At 36.7% G+C, this 17,308-nt stretch overlaps 1 protein-coding gene across 1 annotated transcript in view; it reads right to left on the bottom strand.

Moving 5' to 3' along the window:
* The window catches only part of HHIP (hedgehog interacting protein), a 65,106-nt gene that overhangs the window by 10,941 nt on the left and 36,857 nt on the right, over nt 1-17,308 (bottom strand). The gene's annotated exons all lie outside the window — the stretch shown is intronic.

The raw sequence follows: 17,308 nt of genomic DNA, 5'->3' as shown, positions 1-17,308 counted from the left end.
TACTGTAGAAAGATAGGGAAAGAGATTTAAACAAATCCACAAGTGACAGAAGACAACGGTTCACTTTAGAGAGTCACCTATCACATGAATGAATTTGGGGGCATCACTGGCATTTGTTGAAGTGCCAAATACAGAAAAAGAATGAGACATGTGAGTGACAAGGAAATAAATTTAAAATGGAATCTTAGAGAGTCCATAATTCTGAATTTTTCAGGTCGTAGGATTTACATTTGTTTGATTATGACAAATGATTTCGTATTTTTAAAGTCAGCTTTGAGGCGCAAAGTAGTGATCTGGTTGGCTTAGAAACGTGACTAATGATTCTTTAAGTTATTTCAGAGAAATACTCACTTTCATAACTATATTGATGAAAAATATAATGTATTAAGTAAATATACTAGAATGTCTCCCGAAATTAGCTTTGTAAACTCTGTAGTGTAACGTGACTCCTAAATGTTCAGAGATTGGGAAGGGGGGATATATCACCACTGTCAGGAGATTAAAGTACTTATTTAGCTTGAATTGGCCTTCAGAGTTACTTTGTCGATTTAAAGTATGTGACTGACGAATCATGATTTACCTCTCAAATGCAAACCTACATTTGAGGTAGGGGCCATTTTTCAAGATTTATATGGAGAAACAGGTTGACTGGGCATTAAAGGTTTAATTTTGGAGCAAGGTCTGCTAGAGTCTACAATGCAGACATTTGAGGCCTCCAGGGCTCTCTGGTTGCTTCAACTATGGTCTTCACCAGGGAAGCGCCTAGCCTGAGACCCTGCGCACTGGCGCCAGGAAGCAGGGCAAGCCAGCCAGACTAGCTCTCAGGGGAAAGCCCTTGGGCTAATGACTCTTCTTCCTTCCCTTTTACCTCAATTACGTGTAGCTTTATTGAATGAAAATCACGCACTGTTTCCAGAAATTTCAAATTATCAAATTGTTTCTAGTGAGCATCAGGGAGAATGAACCTCTAGTGATTAGTTCAGTCAAGCTGGCTGAAAAGGGAGAAAGACAATTAACAGAATGGCAAACAGGAGAGTCATGGTTCAGGGACATTGCCTTCTAACATGATACTTTTGGAAACATTAACCAATGTCCAAAATGCTTATCCTGACTCATGTGAAAAGCTGTAATTTATCAAAACATGCCCATTATACTCTGTACTCTATTATTTATACTGAATGCTTGATGTGCACCTTGTGCTTCTGGGAATGTACATCAGTGCTCGAAACTGGCAAGTAATTTACAAATAACACTTTAGAGTTCTCTTAGTTTGGGGCTAATGCCTTTCTTTTCTTTTCTTTTCTTTTCTTTTCTTTTTTTTAAGTTCACTGACTGAAACTTCACCCAAGCATCATAGGCTACCTACCACAGGACACTTCCTTTACCTCTGCTTAGCTTTCTCAAACTGCATCAACTTGAGGGCAGCACCAGACCAAGCACAAATGACTTATCAAAATCAGATAGTTGAATGATTTGAAAATAATGTCCTTGTATACTTTGAATTGACCCATGTTTCAGAGTATATTGTAAAACTCTCTTAAGAGACGTTAAATAAGTAATTAGCTGCCATTCTAGTTATCATTCAGCTTTCAGGAGCAATTTCACAGGCTCAACAGAAAAGAGTAAAAAACCCCAAACAGAGAGTATTGATGAATTTCATGTGAGTACAAGATCAGACGCAGTCCTATAGTTTTGGGACAAACGCTTCCCAGATGAACACATCAAAGTTCAAACCGATTGACCAAGAATATTCCTTTTCTTCGAAGAAAATGGAAATATCTATTAGAACAAGAGAGGTAATGATAAAATGATTATATAATTTGTAAGATAAATATTATATATATATAAAGATTCTTTTTTTAAGAGACTTTGTGGGAATGGTTTTTCATTATGATTTTTAAGGAAAACATTCCCTTCATACTTTCAATGTGGCTAAGGTCAATTTTTTCTGAACCCTATCTTTAAAATTTGCCTTAATCTTTTCAGGGAACGCTGGCTTATATATTTTAGGAAACAAGACCGGGCAGCACTGAACTATAAGCACCATTTCTCACTTCTCCTTATTTTTTTCTTAGTAACCCTTTGGCAAGGGACTAGCTTCAAGTTTGGTAGTCTACAGAACGGCCTTACGGTATTGAGAAAGCAATGAAATGCAAATTAAATTAAATAATGCAGTGCTAAGTTCATGATATGCCTTGTTATATATAGTCTTTGTAAAAAAAAAAGTTTGTATTTGATATTCGTTCAACAGATATTTATCAAATACCTACTATGTGTTAGGCATTGTACTTGGCACCAGGGATAAGAACAATTCTCTGTCCCTCAAAAGCTAAGAGTATACATGAAAACAGATAACAAAGTAAGTTTTTTGTTGTTTCATTCTCACCAAACTTCTGCATGATGTTGATTTTTGGGTGTGGGGGATGGGGTGAGTTAAACATGGCTACACTATTAGAAATGCACATAGCCCGAAAAACAAGTAATGTATTCTGGGTAACTTTGGACACACAGGCTAACTAGTATATTAGCACCCAAGGTTTCTCCACTCTAAAACTTTGTAAGGAAAAGAAAAAAAAAGCTTGGTTTTTATGAAATCTAAATTACATGAAGAATGTTAGGTTGGGTTTCTGCAAACAATAAGACTATCTTCCAATTTATTTTATGCATATGACACAGATGTGAATGAAGACCTCTAGTAGAATTGGTATTCTCTTAATAAGAAAGGAATTTCTGAGAATTAATATAAGAATAGTGACGTGGTATTTTTTAAACTGTTTATAGAATATATACTTTATTAGGAGGCATGTCTCCCTTATTGTTATTCACATATCTATATTTTGTGTTCCTACACACCAGGAAAGGAACTAGAGAGCTTGGACACCAACAAGGGCTCCTCCTCATGCAAAAACCTTTGCTTCTCTTAGGCTGGAAACTTTTGCTATTCCGAAATGAGAAGTAGGTTTGTTTGAGAATTGTTAGTTCAAATATAATACCAGATGTATTCATTTTTCATTGCTACTATATAGAAATTATCACTTAGTGGCTTGAAATAACACAAATCTATTATCTTAAAATCTGTAGGTTAGCATCCAACATGGGTCTCCCTGGGCGAAGATAAATGTGTCAGTAGGGCTGTGTTTCTTTCTGGAGGCTCTATGGGAGAATCCATTTCCTCTTCCTTTCCAGTTTCTAGAAGCCATCTGGCACTCCTTGGTTTATGTCCTCCTCCTTCCATCCTCAAAGCCTGTAACAGGGATGAATTGCCTCCTGTGGCACCACTCAGACCTCCTCTGCTCCCTCTTCCACTTTTAGAAATTTGTGATGCCACTGAGCCCACCCAGATAATCCAGAATAATCTCCCTATGTGCGGTCCAGGAACTCAGTTCCATTGCAACCTTAATTCCCCTTTGCCATGTGAAGTAACATATTCCAGGGATTAGGATGAGGACATCTTCTGGGAGGAGGCATTATTCTGCCTACTACATGGATATTTTAATCTGTTTTTCAAAAAGGATCCCAAGTTACTTTCGACCTGAGCCATCCTCGCCACGTTACTGGGGAGCATCCTGAAATGTGGAGCTCAGCACAGGTGGAGCTCATCTATGAATTCACAGAGATATTTCAGGGAAGCTTTGTCACAGCAAGCACCCTCTCTTGGCTGTCAGTTATGAAAGAACAACCACCGCCCTCTAAGATGACCCTCTAATAACACCTTTCAGAATTGAGGAGGAGGAGAAGTAGAAGACCAGTAGTTAACATGTGGACACATACGAATTCAGTCACAAGCCGAACTGCTGTGTTAATCACAGGATGCAAAGAAGGTAAAAAGTAAATGTAGACAAACCATTTCTACAAACTAGAGGATTTCAAACTCACTAAAACTGTATTATTTTGTTTTGTTCATAAGTTTTGAGACATACTGTAGAGTATTAGTTTCTTCACAAATCCTGGAAGAGATGAGAAGAAATGTTTCTCAGTAATCCCAAAAGTGTAACTTGGTCTCAGAAGGAGTCAGTTCCCTAAGGATCCCGAGTTAGCTTATAATAAAGTTATGGTATAATGAAAAATATATTTGGTCTTTGTCCTGGGTTCCTGGTCCAGAGCTCCTAAAACAGCTGGAATTTCCTGAATGACAGGGGTGTCTTTTGTTATTCACAATAAACCCCTGTCAACCTTACCTGAGTCTATGCTAATGAAGTCACTCTTGGTGGGCCCCTGGATAGCTGGTGGCCAGAGGAACCAAAAATGTGATTAGCGTTAGCAGATTGGAACTTTCAGCCACCCCTCCAACCTCCAGGGAGGGAAAAGAGACTGAAAGTTGAGTTCAATCACCAGCTCACATGATTTAATCAGTTGCATCTCATGATTAAATGATAAAGCCTCCATAAACCCCCCACGCAACAGGGTTTAGATAGCCTCCCGGTTGGTTAGCATAATGAGGCGCTGGGAGGGTGCCCTGAAGGGTCCTGTCCTCCCTCCCCGATACCTTGCCCGATGCATCAATTCCATCGGGCTGTTCCTGAGTTGTAGACTTTATAATAAACCAATAAAAGTGAATAAAGCAATTTCCTGAGTTCTGTGAGTTAGTAAGCCTGAGGAGAGGCTTATGGGAACCTCTGAATTTGTAGTCAGTTGGGGAGAAATGTGGAGAGCCTAGGCACACTATTTGCAACCAGTCCCAGAAGTGGAGGCAGTCTTGTGGGACTGAGACTTCAATTGGTAGTGTCTGGGCTAACTCTGGAGAGTTAGCATCAGAACTGAAATTACTGGACACCCAGCTGGTGCTGAATAATGGTCGAGCAAAAACTCTCATTTGGTGTCAGAAAGCACTTCAGAGAAAATCGGAGAGGTTCATTAGCCCATCTGCCTTGCCAGGGAGAAAGAGATCATGATCTACTCTGCTGAAGAAATTGAAGTTAAAGAGTACTTGGGAAAAATTTGGTAGTTTTCCTGTCATATATATCTTTCTTAGAGATTAACATTTTTATAAAATGTCTTTTGTCATTTTATTATTCACTCTTTGTTTTTTTTTTTTTGTTGTTTTTGTTTTTTGCTTTTTGTTTTTCTTTTCTCCCCCACCTTAATTCTCTGAGAAGGAAAGCAGCCATAATATGCTGCGGATCTATTATAATACTCATAGTTTTTCTTTTCTTTTAAAACGTCCCCTATTTTTTCAGATTTGGCTTTTCTTGTAGATATGTTTTTAACTTACTCTAATTATTCTTTTGGTTTGCTGAAAACTGAATTCTCTTCAAGGCACTGTCTTGTCTCTTCAAGGCTGCATTTTTGTTTCATTGTATTCACCCACTGTTCTAGTTCTCCAAGAAGTATATACAATTTTCAAATGCTTGCAGGACCCAAGCTCGCCTCTACCACACTCCCCTGACAAAGAAATCTGACCTGCTTCAAATGAGGTTGGAAAGCTGCGGGAGGACACCCAGCAATTCGGAGTTTTTAGGAAGTTTCTCATGAAGTACACGATTTCTGTTATGTAGAAAGTGGTCCATGCCAAATCTGTGTTCAGGACTATACATTTTTGTCTACTGAAGCCAATGTGAAAACAGACTTAAAAAGTACAAATGAGAGCTATTCTGGATAGAAACCGCTAGACCACTAGCTTTCCTCAACAATTCTCTTCCCCACTCTTTTCAAACATAAACAAAATAAATCAGTCTTGCTGGGTTTAAGTTACAACCTACACCGAGGAAAGATACTAGAAGTGGTTCTTTCTAGAAATCCAGCTTCCTAGTTGCTTCTTATTCCAAATATTAATGTTCTCTTGATATCTCACAGCTATGGGGGAAAACCATATAAACATACTCAATTATGTACTTAAAAACTATTATGGCCCAAATATTTTATGTATAAGATTTATTTTACATAAACTTTATGTTTGTCAGATGGAATGAAATTTCATATTTCTATTTTCTCTTAAGCTTTTCACCTATTTGAACTATGATATTTAATACAGTATGGCATATTAGATAGTGGATTGACTTGGACCTTTTATCTTGTCCAGGCTGTGGCGAGTTGCCTTAAAACCTGTAATAGATGCTGCCCAAGGAATCCACTATTATACCAGGGAACCCCTTGAACACTGGGCTCTTTTTGTCTCAATATGTGTCACAGGATAATAGTATCTGTGGTATTCCAAAGTTCAGTTCTTTAAAACACCTTCTCTAAAAGAAAAAAAAAATGCCTCAATAAAATTAAACTGTGTGAAACATCTATTTGAAATAACAAAATAATAAAACTACAAAAAAGTATCAATTCTCCAAAGCAAAATCTTGACTCTAAACACTTTTTTGAAGAAGGAAATTTTATAGAGATATTGGAAGCATTTAGAGAAAGCTAAGCTTTTATGTTGTGTGTTTAGGCTACATGAAAATAAATTAACAAGAATTTGACAGAAACTACAAGAATATTCATGAGAAATTAAAAATGAATAAAGATGATAATCAAAAAGAGTTTTGTAGCTATACTAAACTTTGATATGACAACCTAGCGGTTTAATAGTTTTGGGACCTTAGATTTGAAAAAGTACACACTTCTAGACTGAACTGTAAATGGATAAAATACTGGGCAGCTACCTTGTTAGACACAGCAAATGTCAGATATGTAAATTAGGAACTAGACCAATTCTCCACTAGACTGCAAGCTGCTTGAAGGCAGGGATCTCTGGTCTTTTTGGTGTCTTGGGAAGAATCTTACCTACATTGGAAGCTTCGTTATAAAAGGTAACGTAGTGAATTCTTCCTATGTGCCAGAGACCATGCTAAATAATTTACAAGCATTATCTTGCTTAAATTTTATAACAACTCTAGAGTTTAATACTATTTTGTCATTATCTTTATGTTCTGGATAAGGACACAGAGGCATAGAGGATTTAAATAACTTGTCCAAAATGCACAACCACAAGTGGCAAAGCAGAGATTATGACTGAAGGACAAATAATGTAAACTATTATGTGACACTGCCCCACCAACTATTTCCTAAATGAAGAAATGAACAAACAATGGATAGATTGTATTTCCTCATCAGTATCCATTGTTCTTGGCTTGAGGCATTACTGAAACTGTCTTACTTAAATTTCCAAAGCTTTATGAGGGAATAAAATGAAGGTTATAACTCCAGTTATTTTAACACAAAGGTTAAATTAGTTTTAGGGCAATGAATATCAGTATACATTTTACAATGTATATCAATCAGCTGATACACTGACTCTCTGGAAAAAAAAAAAAAGTCCTGATTTGTGTATATTTCCATGGTGTAAGTACTTTCACCGTGGCCAATTTCAAAGCAGCAAGTTGATGTCACGGACTGGTATGTGAAGAGACCAGCACAATGAGCTCTCGCAAGCCCATGACCACCATTGTAGAATACTTCTATTCTCCTTCGAACCTCTTCCGTTCTTTTCCTCCTTTAATATTGTGCTCCTTTCTTTTTTCTCCTGCTTTAAAATTTTAATTTACCTGTCCTTTTCAATGTGAAACACCCAAATATTTCTGTGAGTTAAGCAGGGGTTTAAATAATTAAATAAATAATTATTTAAATATGAGGGAGGAGGAATTTCGTACTGGATTTTTATTTACTTTATTCATTATTATTATTGTTGTTGCTTTTCCTACTGGATTTTTAAGTGAAACATACATAAAAACTAAAATACCACCTAAAAATAGAACAGAACACTCAAGAATCCTTTCAGCAGGTTTACTTGGTTATTTAATGGGGCAGGTGAAAACTTCTCAGGATCTTTCCTCCCACTCATAATGTTGCTTAGATAATCAAAGAATGTAAAATCACTTTGTAAATTCCACATTGTATTTGAATAAAAGTTAACTATTACAATGGATAGAGAGGTAACAGTCATCCTCAAATTCAACTGACCTGTAAAATAGTAAGATTTTGGAATGGAATGTTATTTTGAAATATAGAATGTGTAGTCCTATGTTTTAATTGGATGAGGAATACATTTAAATTATGTATGGAAAGTATTATTTGCTGTTTTCCATTCAAAGAAATTTTAGACTTCAAAAACTATAAGCATGGAAAAGCATACTTATATTTACCACTAGACTCACCACATAGCTTTGATAAAGAACATTCCATATCTCTTCAAAAGATTTAGATGACATCTATTACCAATGACTTATTAATAAATGATTTGCAAGACTGGAGGTAATCAGATTTTATCTTTGAGTTGAAACATATGTTTCAATTGGCCACTGTGGGATTATTCTTTTTTTCTTAGTTAAACAAATACATACAGTGTTCATACACTCTAAGGTTAAACATGAAGTGATTTCTTTAGAAATTAACCCCAACATTTGAACTGATGCAGATTACGATGACCTTTCCTTCCTACCAAAAGCAAACTTTATCTAAAAACACACATCCAAGATGATAAAACATATGCATTCTTGATACTGACAAAGCTGTGACAATGAGTCAAGCAATGTTGAGTAGTACAATGCACTTATATGAAGAAAAGATGCTGAATTTAGATTCAAATTTGGATATCCATTTATAAGCTAAGGAAGAATTTAAGATTATTCAAAAAGTGTATAAGATAATGCATATCCATTCAAAGATATACATATACCCAAAGAATAAAGGAAATATTTGTATTTGGGGGACTTTCATTTTTTCCCATCTTATACTGTCTCAAGGATTCCTTCCTAGGATAATTCTTAAAGTATATTATTTTCAAAAAATTGTTAAATTGATAAAGTTGGGGCAAAACTTTCTAGAAATTTCTGCAAAGTCCCCAAATTAATTTTCTTGATGAGTAGGAAAAAGAAGATGTCCTTCTATTGTTTTGCAACTTAGAAATATCTTTCTTAGAATGACTTGGTCTATAATAAGGAAAAATAATTTTTCATTGTTTATTAATAAAGGTCTTAGGAAGTTAATGGTTCTTATGTTTGTAAGAATAAAAGTAAATTTTTATGGAGTTATTAGGAATATTGAATCTCTAATTGGAAAACAATGAAATAAAATGGACTAATATAATTTCATTTATTATCCTTAAAGCTAAGATCTTTGAGGTACAAATTTTAGTCTGACCACTTTGTTTTAAACATTAAACCTAGAAATATAAAGCATGTGCCTTTGATAGTGTCATCTGTTCTATACATCTGTGGCTTGAGAATTCTTTTTTGTCCTGTCTGAAAATGGAAGATTCAGGGTGCTTTCAAAGAAAGAATCACAATATTAAAAATAAATGCTTAACTACAACAAAGAGCACAAAATTGTTTTTAACGAATTTGACCTCTTCCTTTTATCAAATTTGTTGTTTATGATGTGTGGCTAATATGGTGGTCATGCAGCTAAAAGCATTATCTTCAATTCATTATATGGAAATATAACACTAGGACACTTGACTTTCATAGCCATGTTTCACTGCTTTTTGCCATTAAATATTTCTTATTGTTACTCTAAGAACTTAATTGACTTATATGAGACCAAGCATTAAACAATTAAGTAAGATTATTGCTTTGAAAAGAAACCTTGAAAAAAAAAACCCTCACAATTTAGACCACCAAGGAGCACTAATAAATTTAAGAAAATATGCGATTTCCTCTATGTGACTTCTCTTCAAAAGTTACACAATAGATTACTGCAACTTCAAGGTCATATAAGAATTATGGTACTTCAAAAATTATTTTCTGAGTAGGGTTTGTATTTATGTAATTTGTATGTCAATTAAACTGACAATTTATCAAAATAGCAAAATCAAATTCTTTGAATCTTTGGTACATTCATTAATCACTATCTAGCAAAATGATAAAAACACAGGATTTTGGCAACACTAAAAAACTAAAAAATGATCAATTAAAACATTTTTACATTGAAAAACCACCCCTATTCCAAAATAACAATAGTTATAAATCAACGTTTAGAAAGCAACCTTTTGCTATGTGTCAGATATTCAAATTCAGCAACCTTTTTTGGTATTTAACATATTATATGTTTATACTAATTCTGAACAAAAACAATTGATACATTTTTCTGAAAAATGTATCCTTGGTGTTAAATTATATAAAAACTTAAAATATAAATTTTTGCAGTTTCGTGTTTTCTATAATCAGGAAAGTATGATACTATTCCATTAGGATGGAGTAAGTGTGGAAACTATATGTTATTATATGGTTTTTTAGGTACCTGAAAAATCTGAAGTCCACACTAAAGATAGGAAACTAATTATAAAATTATAAAGAAAGACTAAAGGGAAGGCTTGAATTTCTTAAGTTCAAAAAAGAAAAAAAAATCTGAGAACACGTACCTTGCCTCAAATACATGAAGATGAATTTTAAGGAAGACAATGTCTGGCTATTCACCTTTTCCACGGGAGTGTCACAAAAGGACAATTTTCAATGCACAGGAAGATCTGTTCCCTATAATCCTTAATACAATGCCACATTTTCTTTAAATATTTAGGGATAATAAAACTGGGGGCCAAAAGGGAGAATTTGGGGAAATTTCCGATATTCAAATTGCATGAAACTGTGTTCTTTTTTTTTTTTTAAAGATTTTATTTATTTATTTGACAGAGGTCACAAGTAGGCAGAGAGAGAGGAGGAAGCAGGCTTCCTGCTGAGCAGAGAGCCTGATGTGGGGCTCGATCCCAGGACTCTGGGACCATGACCTGAGCCGAAGGCAGAGGCTTTAACCCACTGAGCCACCCAGGCACCCTGAAACTGTGTTCTTAGATGACCAAGGGAAGCGCCAAAGAGAGAAAGACAAAGTAGAGTTTCCTAAGGTCTATAATTCAACATCTGTAGCAATTTGGACAAAACTGATGGCATGTTAATGCTTCCCATCTGAATGCACAGTTCCTGGTTCTAAATCAAATGAAGTGTTTATAAAGGTTCCACTTTCCGGATAGGCAGCACCCACCCTCTGCAACACCTGTAATGTCATTACCATTTGTCCTCTCCGATGGCACAGCCTTGCTCTCAGATTCCCAGCACTGTGCTCAGTCATCAGGGGTAAATATGGTAAGCCAGTTGCTTCCGGGTCACGGTGCATCAAATTCCTATCCGTTTGTGTTGAAGAGCATGGGCTCACGGGTTCAGGTTGCCTGGGTTTGGAACTTGGCTCCTTCACTTGCAAGCTTTTTGACTTAGCCTCTCTGTGTCTCAGTTTAATCACCTTCAAAACAGGGATATTTCCTGTCTCCTAGGCTGTCCAGGAGTAGTTAAGAGAGAAAGTATAGATTGGGACCCCCACGCTGTTGGTACACAGTACATGTGAGCCACTGTTACTCTATGCCATGGCCACGGCTATTGTGTTTTAGTTGGCAAAAGAGACTTCCAACAAGAGCCCTCAAATAAGTACACAATTAAATTTTGAAAAGGACTCTAAAAGAATAGGGAGTTAGGGGAGAGCATATCAGGGGAAATCTAATTTAGAGAGGGGTCAGGGAAGACCTCTGTGAAGATATACATTCAAGTCCAAACTTTGGGTAGGGGGGGGACAGAATGGAAAGGGGAGAAAAGTCAGAGGAAAGAAAAATAGCATCTCCCAGAGAGAAGTTTTATCGAGTATAATTCTTTGGGAAAAGAGAAATGCAAAAGAAGAGCACAAGAGTGTGGAGACTCTCCCATATTTGCTCTCTGACCATGGGAGTGTTAGGGATTTGAGGGCACACATTAATGGAGTGGAACAAATGTGGGTTCTTCAATATGACAGCCGGGTTTGAATCCTTGCCTTCTGACCTACAGGCTGTTTGACTCTGGGAAAGTAATAGAACACCCTTGAGCTTCAGGGTTTTTTCTATCATAACTGAATTACAACTTCTATTCCACAAGACTTTTTTTTTTTTTTTAATGACAAATCCACAAAATAGGATTTCACCATTACTAGCACTCAGCGGGTGCATATTTGGTGCTCACAATCAGCTCTTTGCTTCCTCCTGCAAGACGGCAGAGAGGTGGGCTTGTAGTTCATGTAGGAGACAGAAGGCAGCAGGTATACTCTTCTTAAAAGTAAGGGAGGATGGAGAGTTTGAGATGATCATCAGGGATGAATCATTCATTCATTCGTTCATTCACTAACTATCCTGTCAGAGCTATAACCCCAAACTAAGATGTCACTCTTAAAAAGTAAAAGGTCAGGGGCACCTGGGTGGTTCAGTGGGTTAAATCGCTGCCTTCGGCTCAGGTCATGATCTCAGGGTCCTGGGATCGAGTCCCGCATCGGGCTCTCTGCTCAGCAGGGAGCCTGCTTCCCTCTCTCTCTCTCTGCCTGCCTCTCTGCCTACTTGTGATCTCTCTCTGTCAAATACATAAATAAAAATCTTAAAAAAAAAAAAAAAAGTAAAAGGTCAACTTCAAAAGAGAGGAGAGGGCACATGGGTGGCTCATTCGGTTAAGCATCCAATTCTTGCTTTCAGTTCAGGTCATGATCTCAGGGTCCTGGGATCGAGCCCCATGTCAGGCTGGGTGCTCAGCGTGGAGTCTGCTTCTCCTTCTCCCTCTGTTCCTCCCACTTCTCTCTTTCTTTCTTTCTCTCATACATAAATAAAATCTTTAAAAACTAAAAAAGGATAATTCAATGATACCTCCTAAGCACTTAAATTTTCCATTTCAGTAGGAAAAACTATTTTTTTTCCATTTTGATGGGTTCAAGTGGAAAGCTATAGTTAGATAAAAGGTTTGATTTTTTTCCTCATTGGACGGTGTGTGCGACAAGTGACTTTGGGGGTGAGGGCATGATACACGTGGTTCTCGTATGTTGCATTGGTAGTAAAGCTGCTTGTTTGTCTGTATGTTTGTATCATTTGAAATCAAATAAAGGAACCAATTTATAAAGGCCTTCCTATATATGGAATCTGAATTTACACAGGCTTATTCAATTCTATCAATAAAGATACTTATGTTTGTGTTAATACATGATGTTTGAATATGAGAGAAGAAAATATAAACATAAACACGTTAACAAAAACTATATAGATACTTCAAGAATCGTCATACAGTTAAAAAAAGTAAAATTCTTGAAACAGCAGTTCATCAGCCAAATTATGGACACAAATTTCAGCAATATTAACAAAGTACTTTGTTCTTCTCTTTTTTAAATACTTCCAGACACAAAACATATTCCCTTTATTTTCCACCTAGAAGCCTGGATTGTGGGAATCAGGGACTCAGGAAATGTGAAATTATTTATCAAAATTAATATGCATGATTTAAAACTTTTTAAGGATTTTCTTCTTACAATCAAAACGTAAGGCCATGTTGATGTGAATATTAGAAATCCAGGTATCTGGAAGCCCACACTTTTATATAATGACAAAGTAATTTCTTTTATTGAAAAACTGGAAATCTTTCCAACGTGTTATAAACAGCGGACTATCACAGATATATGTGAGATTGTATAGAGAAATCTCCAATATATAGTGAATATTATTTTGTATAATACCACACATCATTCCAGAACAGTCTAGAAGCAGGAAATGGCCCAAGACAGAACTGCCCTTATCAATGCTGGAGTAACTTTGGCATCCATCCACTGAGCTGGTTAAAACATAGTATAAAGCTAAGTTTCCTTTGAAGCAAGTAATTTTCTGAGACAAATCAAAATAGAGTTAAGAAAAGCATGGACAGGATAAGGGACAACTCATTTTTCTTCTTTGGCTATGGAAGTTTTTTGTTTTTATTCCCTGTGTAAGAGGATTCGAACAGCCTTTCCCCACTTCTTTCACACAGATTTGTGACAAATAAATCCAATCGTTTGACTTTGCCTCCTTAAAACACTAACAAAACTTTCTGACTCTCACCACCTGAAGAATTAGTCCAAATTATTTAACAGGGAACAAAAACCCATCACAAGGCAGCTCTTATCTTCTTCTCCAGCCTCAACTTCCTGCTCTATCTCATGTTCCTCCCATTCGAGCCAGTCAACTTCCATGTTCCCTAGGCTCTCACATCCTGCTGCCGTGGCTCTCGGGTACTCGCTCTGCTTGGAATACCACCCCCATCTACTTGCTCTGGAGGAATCTGTTGATCTTTAAGACCCAGATCAGTTCTTCTGCAAAGTATTCTCTGACTCCAGAGTTCAACATGCTTCTCTCTTTTCTCTCTAGTACTTTCTACATATTGCTAGAATACCACTATCATTTCATTTTGTATAACACACTACCAGTCTCCCTACAGGATAAAGCAGAATTCTTCAATGGAAGTTAAGTCTTTTTATTATTATTTTTTTAAACTGGACTCTAGCAGTCAGCCCAATGACTGATCTCTAAAAGGCACGCGACCATTTGTTGAGTATATGAATAAAAGACAGTAGGACCTGTAACTCTATCTCATGTATTTTGTTCATCTTTAAGATTTGATTTTATCAAATAAGTCATTTCAAAGGATTTCTCTAGAAAAGGTATGACTTCCACTTAAAATTAGTAGAACAAAAGAGAATGTTGCTAACATAGGCTATAAAATATGAGTTTAAAATTGTTTTTCAAGTTGTAGACTAAGTGAAGCAGTAGTTCAGAGAAAAATAAAAGGTAATTATTTCCCATTACAAGTTTTAACAAATTTGTGCCTTACTACCATGTTGTTTTTTGGGATAAATGTGTAAAAGACAACTAATGATAATATAGTAGTCCTAGAATCACTTCCTAGGATTAATGTCATTAGAAAACATAAGGCAAATTATTAGGGAGCAACACTAGACAATTTGTTTTTCCTTATAACTACTTGTCTAGAGCTACAGAGCACAAACACTAATAAAAGTCAGTCATCATTATGATGTCATTCTCACAATTTCCTTAGAAATAAACTACTGAGTACAGAAAATATTTATAATGTACGACATCATCTATGTGCCTTTCCATTGCTTAAACTTTGGGTTATATTTAGTGAGGTTTCCTGTTTGTTATAAAGAACACCTTCTGGGTGAAATAAAATACATTAATAAAAGCTTTCTGAAGTCAAACTATCTTTTCAAATTGCAAATATGCAGGTGTACTTAAACACTATGGCCCGAGACAACTGTATGACCTAATCCGGCATATTAGGAAAAGTTTTTTTCATTTTTGCAACTCAAACTCTTTGGAAGGTGTTTATCTGTCACTGAAATGCTCTCAGTATCTAAAACCAGCTAGCAAATATTATCTGCTTACTGGTATGGCATGGGCCCCAGATGACATCAATAACACACCAAACTTTTGGGAGAAATGAGTGCTCCAATGACATTTTTAGTCAGAGTTTTTGATGCTCCCACTTTAAATCTATAAAATGTCATGCCCTTTACCCAGGTTTGATTTACGAGTAATTACATCTTGCACAGAATGGGAGACACAGGAGTACTGAGAAGTTTTGTGTGCATGAGAATAAATCCTCAACCTTTCCATTCTTGCATATACTTTCTTGTTTGATGCATTTCCCCACTTCCCATTCTACAGGTGTTTCATCGGGCAGAGTTAATGAGTATCTACCACTTTACATAGTCTCTTGGACATTGAACACGCTCCCCATGACGTGTGCCTTTTGGAGTGGAAAATGGACTTAGGAAAACAAAAGAACAAAAGAATCTCGGGTTTCTTCAAATACATTAGAAGGGCATAACCCTTCCCCATAAGTTCTAATATTTAGACTCTTAATTTATTTTGGCAGAAAAATCAAACTTCCCACTCACCCACGATAGGGGAAGCCTTATCTCACCACAGGTGAAACTTTTCCCTAAGATCCGCATGAACATTTTCACCTGCTGGCTGCTTACGACGTCAAAAAAAGAATCTATCATTAATTCTACAGAAGGGCGCTCTGTCAACCAGCATCAAACTGGGGCTCTTCTAGCAAGCCCACTTAGCTTCCTTTACAATTTATACTGCCGAAGTCCAAATCAAACATAGCTACCTTTTCTGCTTCAACAAGTTAGTCTATGGTTGAGCCCTATTTGAAAACGGGCTGCCTAGACCAGGAACTTCAGTGTAACTCTATTAGTTTATCATGTAAGGCTCATAGAAGACAGCCCCATTGGCAATCAGTACTGATTCTGGAACAAAGTTTTTTTCAAAGGTTCACAGATTGGATCTTAAATAGTTATTGGATGAATTTTGCACAATTACTTGAGTCAGACACCATGAATTGGAACCCTAGCTCTGCCAGTTACCAGATCTATATCTTTTGGAAGATTACTTAACTTTTCTGAAAATGAGTTCTCTTATCTATAAAATAGGACAATAATGCCCAGATTATAGGACTATGGCAAGGACTAAATGGATGCGTGTTTTGTAACATCTCTGAAAGTTCATGGACTTATCAAAGGTGCAACCCCATCTCTAAACCAAAGGTATGTAGAAGACCGGCTGTATCAGAGGTGAATTTGCCAGAGACTACATTCAACCCCTTTGTGTTCAGCCAGTGTCATCTGAACGGTCTTACTTTACACGGAGTAGCTGTCCTTCTTCTTTGCCCCAAAGCACTCTACTTTTATGAAAGCGATGTTTATCGCAATGTCATGAGACAGGACACAGGAAGAGAATATTATCAGGATATTGAAGGAGACATAAGTAGGATGGCATGCTGTATTATTCAGTTGTAACCAGTGAATGATAAGAGGACTGGCTAAGTACCACAATCACATAGAACGACAATTACCAAGGAATAAATCCCCCTTGCCCTGAAGACTTGATCGTCTTTTTTTTTTTTTTGAAATGGGGAGAGAGAGAGAGAGAGAGAGAGAGAGAGATCACAAGTAGGCAGAGAGTCAGGCAGAGAGAGAGGAGGAAGCAGGTTCCCTGTTAGGCAGAGAGTCCAATGCGGGGCTCAATCCCAGGACCCTGAGATCATCACCTGAGCCAAAGGTAGAGGCTTAACCCACTGAGCCACTCAGGTGCCCCTTGATCGTCTATTTTAAGCCAATCTGTCATGGGGCCTGAGAAATAAAGAGTAATGCCTTGAGCAACCATGATTTGGAAAGAAATCCAGGTAAGCGCCTTCCTTTTCAGTGTGTACGCTTTCATCCGTATTCTGAGAAATTCTTTGTCCCTGTGACTGTTGAGGCCAGACTAACGTCTGCTTTGCTGAGAAGGCTGTGGTCTTATGACAAGCCAGTAAATAGCTCTACAGTCTCATTCCTTTGACCCCTTCTCTCCACTCAGAGTGGTTTACACCTTTAATAACATTTTAATAGTTTAGATAAAGTCTACAACTTACTAGTCCAAGTTGTTACCGGAAATTTCATCTCTAATTTAATTTGGATAGGCAGAGAGCAAATGTCTTCCCAATAATCTTTTTCAAGAACATTTCCCATTTTTATTTTGTTTTCAATATTTGAACACATCTTTCATCCCCCGCTCTCC

Source organism: Mustela nigripes, chromosome 1, assembly GCF_022355385.1.
Source record: "Mustela nigripes isolate SB6536 chromosome 1, MUSNIG.SB6536, whole genome shotgun sequence".
In the NCBI taxonomy this organism is placed as follows: domain Eukaryota; kingdom Metazoa; phylum Chordata; class Mammalia; order Carnivora; family Mustelidae; genus Mustela; species Mustela nigripes.
Note: the sequence above shows the minus strand (reverse complement) of the source record. Positions and strands in the feature narration are given on the sequence as shown.